General features: G+C 44.5%; 1 pseudogene; it reads left to right on the top strand.

Moving 5' to 3' along the window:
- Window positions 1-342: 342 nt before the first annotated feature.
- On the top strand, window positions 343-2362 carry LOC129470612 (small nuclear ribonucleoprotein G-like; annotated as a pseudogene).
- Window positions 2363-10310: the final 7948 nt, after the last annotated feature.

Raw genomic sequence — 10310 nt, forward strand, 5'->3', positions numbered from 1 at the left:
TATTCTGGTTTGTTGATTAGTTTTTAAATTTAGTTTTTTAAAGTCCTAAGATAACAAGGCAGGTCCTGGACAGCCTCTCCTGGGCAAGAGGAGGCTGAGCAGGTGTAGCAGGTTACCCATTCCCACTTTGATGAGAGCTGCTCAATTTTTTTCTGTTTCATATATGAGTTCAACATAAAATTGACTTGAAATAGGAATTATCTGCAAAAACCTTTTTTGCATTCTTTGATCTAAGATTTTTCCCCTCCAGACTTTAATAGAACTTCCCTCTCTCCCCTCCTCTTCCTCTCTTTCTTCTTCCCTCCCTTCCTTCCCTGATAACTCACTCTAAGCCTTTTTTGTTTTTTTTTTTTTTTTTTTTTTTTTGAGACAGTCTCGCTGTCGCCCAGGCTGGAGTGCAGTGGCGCGATCTCGGCTCACTGCAGGTTCCGCCCCCCGGGGTTCACGCCATTCTCCTGCCTCAGCCTCCCGAGTAGCTGGGACTACAGGCCCCCGCCACCACACCTGGCTAATTTTTTGTATTTTTAGTAGAGACAGGGTTTCACTGTGTTAGCCAGGATGGTCTCGATCTCCTGACCTCGTGATCCGCCCGCCTCGGCCTCCCAAAGTGCTGGGATTACAGGCGTGAGCCACCGTGCCCGGCCTACTCTAAGCCTTTAAAAAATTCAGTCAGTTCCCTTAATGGTTTATGATTTTTTTTTCTGGTCAGAAACTTCTCAAGAACAACCAATAGGTGGGGAAGGAGGGGTGAGAGACAGGCATAGGATATGAACCGCTAATTCACAAGTGTAAATGGCCAAGAAACATGAAAAATGTTTAACTTCCCTCATAATAAAAGACTTAACAAAATGAAATGATATTGAATATGATACTAATTCCCGACTCTCAGGTAGGCAAGAATGAAAGTGTTGGTGAGAGACATAGGAGAACAAGCACTCATAAACTGTTGGTAGGAATATAAATTGACAGAGCCCACCCCTCCTCCCCCGCTTTTTTTTTTTTAAGACAGAGTCTTGCTCTGTTGCCCGGACTGAAGTGCAGTGGCATGATCACAGCTCACTGCAACCTGTGCCTCTTGGAATCAAGCAATCGTTTCACCTCAGACCCCTGAGTAGCTGGGACTACAGGTATGTACCACCACGCTGGCTAATTTTTGTATTTTTTTGTAGAGACAGGGTTTTGCTATGTTGCCCAGGCTGGTCTTAAACTCCTGGGCTCAAGCCGTCTGCCCACCTCAGCCTCACAAAGTGTTGGGAATATAGGTGTGAGCTACAACACTTGGCCTTGGCAGAACACTTCTAGGATAAATTTGACAGTACCTTCAAATACATCCTTTCATCAGAAATTCCAGTGCTAGGAATAATATTCCAAGAAAAAAATAGGATGAGTGTCCAAAGATACATATGCAGAGTGAAAAATTGGAAACAACCTAAATATACAACATTAAAGGACTGGTTAGGCCAGGCATGGTGGGTCACACCTGTAATCCCAGCACTTGGGGAGGCCAAGGCAGGCAGATCACTTGAGGCCAGGAGTTCCAGACCAGCTAACATGGCAAAACCCCGTCTCTACTAAAAATACTAAAAAAAAGTAGATGGGTGTGGTGGTGTAGGCCTGTAGTCCCAGCTCCTTGGGAGGCTGAGGCACGAGAATCACTTGAACCTCCTGGGAGGTGGAGGTTGCAGTGAGCCAAGATCACACCAGTGCACTCCAGCCTGGGTGACAGAATGAGGCTTCATCTCAAACAAAACAAAACAAAAAACAGTGAGGGAGGCCAGGTGTGGTGGCTCATGCCTGTAATCCCAGCACTTTGGGAGGCCAAGGTGGGCAGATCATGAGGTCAGGAGTTAAAGACCAGCCTGGCCAACATAGTGAAACCCCGTCTCTACTAAAAATACGAAAAAAAAATCAGCTGGGTGTGGTGGCGGGCTCCTGTAGTCCCAGCTACTTGGGAGGCTGAGACAGGAGAATCGCTTGAATCTGGGAGGTGGAAGCTGCAGTGAACCGAGATCGCACCGCTGCACTCCCGCCTGGGCAACACAGCAAGGCTCTGTCTCAAAAAAAAAAAAAAAAAAAAACAGAAACAAAACAGTGAGGGAAGCCGTGCATTCCATTCCAAGGCATCTGTGAGCCCACAGAACAGACACCATGAGCAAAGCTCACCCTCCACAGTTGAAAAAATTTATGAACAAGAAATTATCATTGAAATTAAATTATGGCAGACATATTATGAAGATTTGATCCCTTTATGAATCTTGTGATAGATGAATGTGTGGAGATGGCGACTAGTAGGCACCAGAACAATATTGGAATGGTGGTAATATGAGGAAATAATATCATCATGTCAGAAGACTTGGAATGAGTAAAAACAATGGCTGTTCAGCAGAGAAACCTATGCCCTCTCTCTATAGGGCCTGTTTTACTATGATGTAAAAGTTGTACATTTTCACATTAGACTTTTTTTTTTTTTTTTTTGAGACGGAGTCTTGCTCTGTCGCCCAGGCTGGATCTCGGCTCACTGCAAGCTCTGCCTCAGCCTCCCGAGTAGTTGGGACTACAGGCACCTGCCACCGCACCCCACCTTTTTTTTTTTTTTTAAAGTTTATTTAACAAAATGTCTGGCCAGGCGTGGTGGCTCACGCCTGTAATCCCAGCACTTTGGGAGGCTGAGATGGGCTGATCACAAGGTCAGGAGATCAAGACCATCCTGGCTAACATGGTGAAACCCCGTCTCTACTAAAAATACAAAAAAATTAGCCAGATATGGTGGCGGGCACCTGTAGTCCCAGCTACTCGGGAGGCTGAGGCAGTAGAATGGCATGAACCCGGGAGGCGGAGCTTGCAGTGAGCTGAGATCCAGCCTAGGCTACAGAGCAAGACTCTGTCTCGAAAAAAAAAAAAATCTCAAAACAAGAGACTGGTTAAATAAATTATGATAGATCCTTATAAAATATGACTGTTCTATGTCTACTTATATGAGAATATTAAGTGAAAACACTACGCCACAAAATTGTGTATTGTGTAAATAAAAAATATTCATCTTAAAGGTCTGAAATGCTATCTGCCAGTGTTAATAGTGTTTTTTTAGCCGGGCGCGGTGGCTCACGCTTGTAATCCCAGCACTTTGGGAGGCCGAGGCGGGCGGATCACGAGGTCAGGAGATCGAGACCACGGTGAAACCCCGTCTCTACTAAAAATACAAAAAATTAGCCGGGCGTGGTGGCGGGCGCCTGTAGTCCCAGCTCCTCGGAGAGGCTGAGGCAGGAGAATGGCGTGAACCCAGGAGGTGGAGCTTGCAGTGAGCCGAGATTGCGCCACTGCACTCCAGCCTGGGCGACAGAGCGAGACTCCGTCTCAAAAAAAAAAAAAAAAAAAAAAAAATAGTGTTTTTTTAAAATTGTGGCAAGAAGGCCGGGCATGGTGGCTCACGCCATTATTCCCAGCAATTTGGGAGACTGAGGCAGGTGGATCACCTGAGGTCAGGAGTTTGAGACCAGCCTGGCCAACGTGGTGAAATGCCGTCTTTACAAAAATACAAGAATTAGCCGGGCATGATGGTAGGTGCCTGTAATCCCAGCTACTCGAGAGGCTGAGGTGGGAGAATCGCTTGAACCCGGGAGGCGGAGTTTGCAGTGAGCCAAGATTGCGCCACTGCACTCCAGCCTGGGCAACAGAGCGAGACTCTGTCTCAAAAAAATAAATATATAAATACAGAAATAAATAAGATGAAATCATTCAACTCAGTTGTAATTTCACAAGTCATCAGCAAAAGAGTTGATCATTGAAATTAAGAGAAAAAGCTAAAGGAAGAGTTCAGCAGGAAAAAGAATGACCCAGAAAGTCAAGTTTAGAATATGCCCAAGGGAGAGAAGGTGTGGTCTGAGAAACAGAAGCAAGAGAGAGTACGTTTTCAACTCCATGAAAACAGAATTTAAGAGAAAAGGTAGGCTGGGTGCGGTGGCTCAAGCCTGTAATCCCAGCACTTTGAGAGGCTGAAGTGGGTAGATCATTTGAGATCAGGAGTTCGAGACCAGCCTGACCAACATGGTGAAACCTGGTCTCTACTGAAAATACAAAAAATTAGCTGGGCGTGGTGGTGCACATCTGTAATTCCAGCTTCTTGGGAGGCTGCGGCACGAGAATTGCTTGAACTCAGGAGGTTGCAGTGAGCTGAGATCGTGCCACTGCACTCCATCCTGGGCGACATAGCAAGACTCCATCTCAAACAAAGAAAGAAAGAAGGTGATTATCATCAATGCCCAAAAGAGAATACTGAGATCAAGGGCCAGAAAAGGGATAATTGCATTTTTTTTTTTTTTTTTTGAGACAGAGTTGCTGTCTGTCACCCAGGCTGGAGTGCCATGCCATCCTCATGGCTTACTACAGCCTTGACCTTCTAGGCTTAAGTGACCCTCCCACTTCAACCTTTAGAGTAGCTGAGACTATAGGCTTGCGCCATGACACCTGGGTGATTTTTGTATTGTTTGTAGAGATGAGGTTTTGCCATGCTGCCCAGGCTGGTCTCAGACTCCCGAGCAATCCTCACTCCTTGGCCTCCCAAAGTGCTGGGTTTACAGGCCTGAACCACCGCACCTGGCCTGCATTTGTTTCAAAAGGAGGCCTCTGTAACTATGGTTCATTTATCTCTATAGTTGATGGAACTGATGTGAGATTGCAAAGAAATCAAGAGGACTGAATTATACTAAATGAGGCTAGTAAAAATCAGCCACTTATTCACAGGAATTAGAAAATCAAGACATCTGAAAGGGCAGCAGTATCAAGTGAGTTGTGTTCTACATGGGAGGCTTATAAATGTGTGAAAACAAGAAGGAGCTAGTGGAGAGATTGGAGATATTGGAGAGAGAGGACATGTGAGCAATGATCTCTTCAAGACTGTATGGCTTGTAATTTATTCAACGAATCCTTAGATTCGCTGAATGCCTGCCTTGCCAAGCACCTGAGTTACAGCTGTGAATCATACTGAACATATCCTGTCCTTGGTACTTATGGTCTAGTTAAGTTATCCAGAGCTGAGAGAAGAGAAGGAAGAGGTATCTTTTTTATATATACTTCAGGGAAGGATGGGAAGAAAAGTATAAAAGACCGGGATGGGCCAGGCACCGTGGCTCACGCTTGTAATCCCAGCACTTTGGGAGGCTAAGGTGGGCAGATCACCTGAGGTCAGGAGTTCGAGACCAGCCTGGCCAAAATGGTGAAACCCCATCTCTACTAAAAATACAAAATTAGCCAGGCGTGGTGGTGCAGGCGTGTAATCCCAGCTACTCGGGAGCCTGAGACAGGAGAATTGCTTGAACCTGGAGGTGGAGGTTGCAGTGAGCCAAGATTGCGCCATTTGCACTCCAGCCTGGGCAAAAAGAGCAAAACTCCATCTCAAAAACAAACAAACAAACAAACAAAAAAAGACTGGGATGATTTGCACTTGAAAGAGGATAAAGTAGTAAAGCCAACTAGTGTGGTCTGTTACTCTTCTTATAGGACATCAGTCCTATAGAATTAGGGCCCGCCTTTATGACTTCACTTAACCTTAATACCTGCTGAAGGCCCGGTCTTCAAATACAGTCACACTGGGGGTCAGGGCTTACACCTATGAATTTGGTGGGGAGGGGGGCGTGGGGGGCACATTTTAGTCCATAACAGGTGGGGATGGGGGTCAAAGCAGAGAGCTGGACATTGGTTATGTGTGAGAGAAGGCAGAGATGGGAAGGGGGAAAAGGCAGCACTTGCAGCTGACCACAGAAGGGCTAGGAGAGAGAAGAAATCTAGTGTAGCCAGGGATTGTCAGAAAGAAGTTGTGTATTTCTTTGTTTCCTTGGATACCTACTTGGAGATTTAGAGTGTTGATAACAAACAATGTAGATCACTAGGGGGAGGAAATAAACTTTTCAAAGGTTTAAATTCTTTTTTTTTTTTTTGAGACGGAGTCTCGCTCTGTCACCCAGGCTGGAGTGCAGTGGCGCAATCTGGGCTCACTGCAAGCTCAGCCTCCCGGGTTCACGCCATTCTCCTGCCTCAGCCTCTCCGAGTAGCTGGGACTACAGGCGCCCGCCACCACGCCCGGCTAATTTTTTGTATTTTTTTAGTAGAGACGGTGTTTCACCGTGGTCTCGATCTCCTGACCTCGTGATCCGCCCGCCTCGGCCTCCCAAAGTGCTGGGATTACAAGCATGAGCCACCGCACCCGGCACTTAAATTCTTTATTTTGAGACAGAGTCTCACTCGTCACCGAGGCTGGAGTGCAGTGGCATGATCTCGGCTCACTGCAACCTCCACCTCCCAGGTTCAAGTGATTGTCCTGCCTCAGCCTCCCTAGTAGGTGGAATTACAGGCATGCGCCACCATGCCCTGCTAATTTTTGTATTTTTAGTAGAGACAGGGTTTCACCATGTTGGCCAGGCTGGTCTCGAACTCCCGACCTCAAGTGATCCACCCACCTCGGCCTCACAAAGTGCTGGGATTACAGATGTGAGCCACCACACCCAGCCTCAAACGTTTAAATTCTGATTAATTTGAGGAATAGTGAATTTGAAAGTTTAGGCATTGTTAAATAATGGTAAATGTTACATTTATGTGAAGTTTAAATTTTTCTTCACATTTACATGTATTCTTGTGTTTCTTATTACAACCTGGTAGAGCTGTTGAGATTATCACCTTCCTGTTTTTTATATGAAACTGTAAGTTAGACGATACCTTCAAAGGGAATTTACAGGGTCACCAGGCTAGAAGTGATGTGGTTGGATCTCCTTAACCTTCCAACCCACTCTGACTTTTCTAATTTTTCTTCCATTCACCATTCAATGCTGAGAGGAATGTAAAAAGCCGGGAGAAAGGGCAGTTGCAATGTTACGCTATAGAAAGTAAACTTTCCAAATAAAAGCTACAAAACAGAAAAGTCCCATATGCCAAATGTACTTACTGTTCCCTGACTTAAACACTATTAATAGCATTTGTGGAGATAGGAATCAAGCTACTATTCCCATGAATAACTGAAACCATTGCCTGTGGGAACAGATGGAAAACTATACCACTACCTTTTTGAGAAATTAAGAAATCCCAGGTAAGAACAAAGTAATATTAAACATTTGTCATTCAACACTCAGAGTTGGTTTGGCTTATACAACTAGATAGATGAATGCTGGGGTCACTTACTGAGATGGAGAAAACTGAGAAGGAAACAGATTTCCAATGGGAATGTGAAACATTCTGATTCAATTCACATTTTGAGAAAAATTATCCATCACTTCTAAGTGGCTAAGATCAAGTGAGAAGCATCCCAAGCCCAAGTATGCATACCTTAGGCTCTACAAAATGACTAGACAACTTCAACCCTACTTTGAAGGAAGGAATTCAGTTAACCTTTATTTAGTACCTTTTGTATGCCAGGTTGCTATCACACTCATCATCTTATTTAATCTTCACCATAGTGTTATGAGATAAGTAGTAGTATTTCTGATTTATAGATGGGGAAATAGAAGCTCAGATGGGTTGAGTGACTCACAAAAAATTGCACAGATAGTAAGGTGACAAACCTGGCATTCAAACCTGTCTATTTTTTTTTTTTTTTTGAGACGGAGTTTTCGCTCTTGTTGCCCAGGCTGGGGTGCCGTGGCACAATCTTGGCTCACTGCAACCTCCGCCTCCCAGGTTCAAGTGATTCTCCTGCCTCAGCCTCCCAAGTAGCTGGGACTACAGGCACATGCCATCATGCCTGGCTAATTTTGTATTTTTAGTAGAGAAGGGGTTTCACCGTGTTGGTCAGGCTGGTCTCGAACTCCTGACATTGTGATCCACCTGCCTCAGCCTCCCAAAGTGCTGGGATTGAAGGCATAAGCCACCGTGCCCAGCCTCTCTACCAAAAAAATTTTAAATTAGCAGGGCATGGTGGTGCACACCTGTAGTCGTAGCTACTCGGGAGGCTGAGGAAGGAGGATCACTTGAGTCAAGGAGTTTGAGGCTGCAGTCAGCTATGATCATGTCACTACACTCCGGCCTGGGCAACTCTCTTTAAAAAAAGGAAAAAAGAAAATTAACTCTCATGTGATTGTTTTTCTTTCTCTTCCAAGTAAGATTTTGGATTAAATACACTAATGTTTGATGCTTAATGTTTAATATTAACGTTGATGTCTAATACAACTGCTGTATGGTGTTATGGAATTTTTTTCACTTCTTCATTCTAACCATTTTCATCATATTTATGAAAGAAAGAAATTTGAATTTTTAAAAATACAGGCATTTCACCTTTTCTGTCTTCTGTTCTCTTGGAGGTCAAATAGTAAAATTTACTGATGATGAGTCCATAGTTGTGTCTACTTACGCGGAAAGTACAGATGAACTATATAATCCTTCACAAGTTCTTTCCTAACCCTTCTCTTTCTCTTTTTTTTATTTTTAATGTTTTTAAACAGGATCTCACTCTGTCACCCAGGTTGGAGTGCAGTGGCACCATCATAACTCACTGCAACCTTGACCTCCCAGGCCCAAGTGATCCTCCTGCCTTGGCTAATTTTTTGTTGCATTTTTTTGTAGAGACAGGGTCTCCCTATGTTGTCCAGGCTGGTCTCAAACTCCTGGGTTCAAGCAATCCGCCTGCCTCGGCCTCCGAAAGTGCTGGGATTAGAGGCATGAGTCACCATGCCCGACCAACACCCTTCTCCTCTGTGGCTGATTCATTTCCCTTTTTGATGGATATGCCTGCAGTCATCATTTTTAAGGTCATGTGATTCTGAAATAAGAAACATTTAGGCACTTTTGCAAAATATAACAGGATGCACCTGGTTCTACTGATCACTAACAACAATCCAAATTTAACCTATCAGAAACTTAAGATAAATGATACCCTCTTAGAAGAAAGAAACCTCTTGACTCAGATGAGGAAAGCTGAGAAGTATGACATTTCCCTAGGGAAAATGTTATAGTTTTCTAAATTCATTCATTTTTGGAATAACTTCTCACAAATAACTTGTTTTTTAAAGTTATTACAACCACTCACACCCGTAAGAATGGCTACTATTTTAAAAATACAAAAAATAGGACAGGCTCGATGGCTCATGCCTGTAATCCCAGTGCTTTAGGAGGTTAAGGCTTGAGGCCAAGAGTTCCAGAACAGCCTGGGCAACACAGCGAGACCCCAGGTCTTAACAAATTTTTTTTTTTTTTTGATTAGCCAGGCATCTACAGTGAGTCATGATTGTGCCACTGAACTCCGGCCTAGGCAACAGAGATCCTGTCCACAAAGGAAAGAAAAGGTCAAAGTAAATTTGATAAACTCATGTGTAAACTGGCCAACTGATATTTACACACACACGCACACACACACACACACATATATATATATATATATATATTTTTTTTGAGACAGACTCTGTTTCCCAGGCTGGAGTACAGTGGTGCGATCTTGGCTCACTGCAACCTCTGCTTTCTGGATTCAAGCACTCCTCATGCCTCAGCCTCCCAAGTAGCTGGAATTACAGGTGCGTCTCACCACACTGGGCTAATTTTTGTATTTTTATTAGAGACAAGGGTTTCACAATGTTGGCCAGGCTGGAAATCCTGGCCTCAAGCAATCCTCCGTCCTCAGCCTCCCAAAGTGCTGGGATTACAGGCGTGAGCCACCCCGCCCGGCCAACATTGATATTAAAACTACACCTAGTTGGGTGAAGTGGCTCAGGCATGTAATCCCAGAACTTTGAGATGCCAAGGCAGGAGGATGGCTTAAGCCTAGCAGTTTGAGACTAGCCTTGGTGACATAGGGAGACCCCATCTCTACAAACAAAACAAAACAAATCTCAAATGGAACAAAGATTTAAATATCAAGAAAATGAAACAATAAAAATTCTTTAAAAAAATAGGCTGATAGGCCGGGCAAGGTGGCTCACGCCTGTAATCCAGCACTTTTCGAGGCCAAGGTGGGTGGATCACTTGAGGTTAGAGAGTTGGAGACCAGCCTGGCCAACATGGTGAAACCCCGTCTCTACTAAAAATACAAACATTAGCCAGAAATAGTGGCACACACCTGTAATCCAAGCTACTCGGGAGACTGAGGCAGGAGAATTGCTTGAGACCGGAAGACGGAGGTTGCAGTTAACCAAAATGGTGCCACTGCACTCCAGCCTGGCCAACAGAACGAGACTCTGACTCAAAAAAAAATTAGGCTGATGGCCGGGTGTGGTGGCCCATGCCTGTAATCCCAGAACTTTGGGAGGTCAAGGCAGGAGGATCACCTGAGGTTGGGAGTTCAAGAGCAGCCTGGCCAATGTAGTGAAATCCCATCTCTACTAAAAATACAAATATTA

The sequence above is a fragment of the Symphalangus syndactylus genome, chromosome 20, assembly GCF_028878055.3.
Source record: "Symphalangus syndactylus isolate Jambi chromosome 20, NHGRI_mSymSyn1-v2.1_pri, whole genome shotgun sequence".
Classification (NCBI taxonomy): Eukaryota; Metazoa; Chordata; class Mammalia; order Primates; family Hylobatidae; genus Symphalangus; species Symphalangus syndactylus.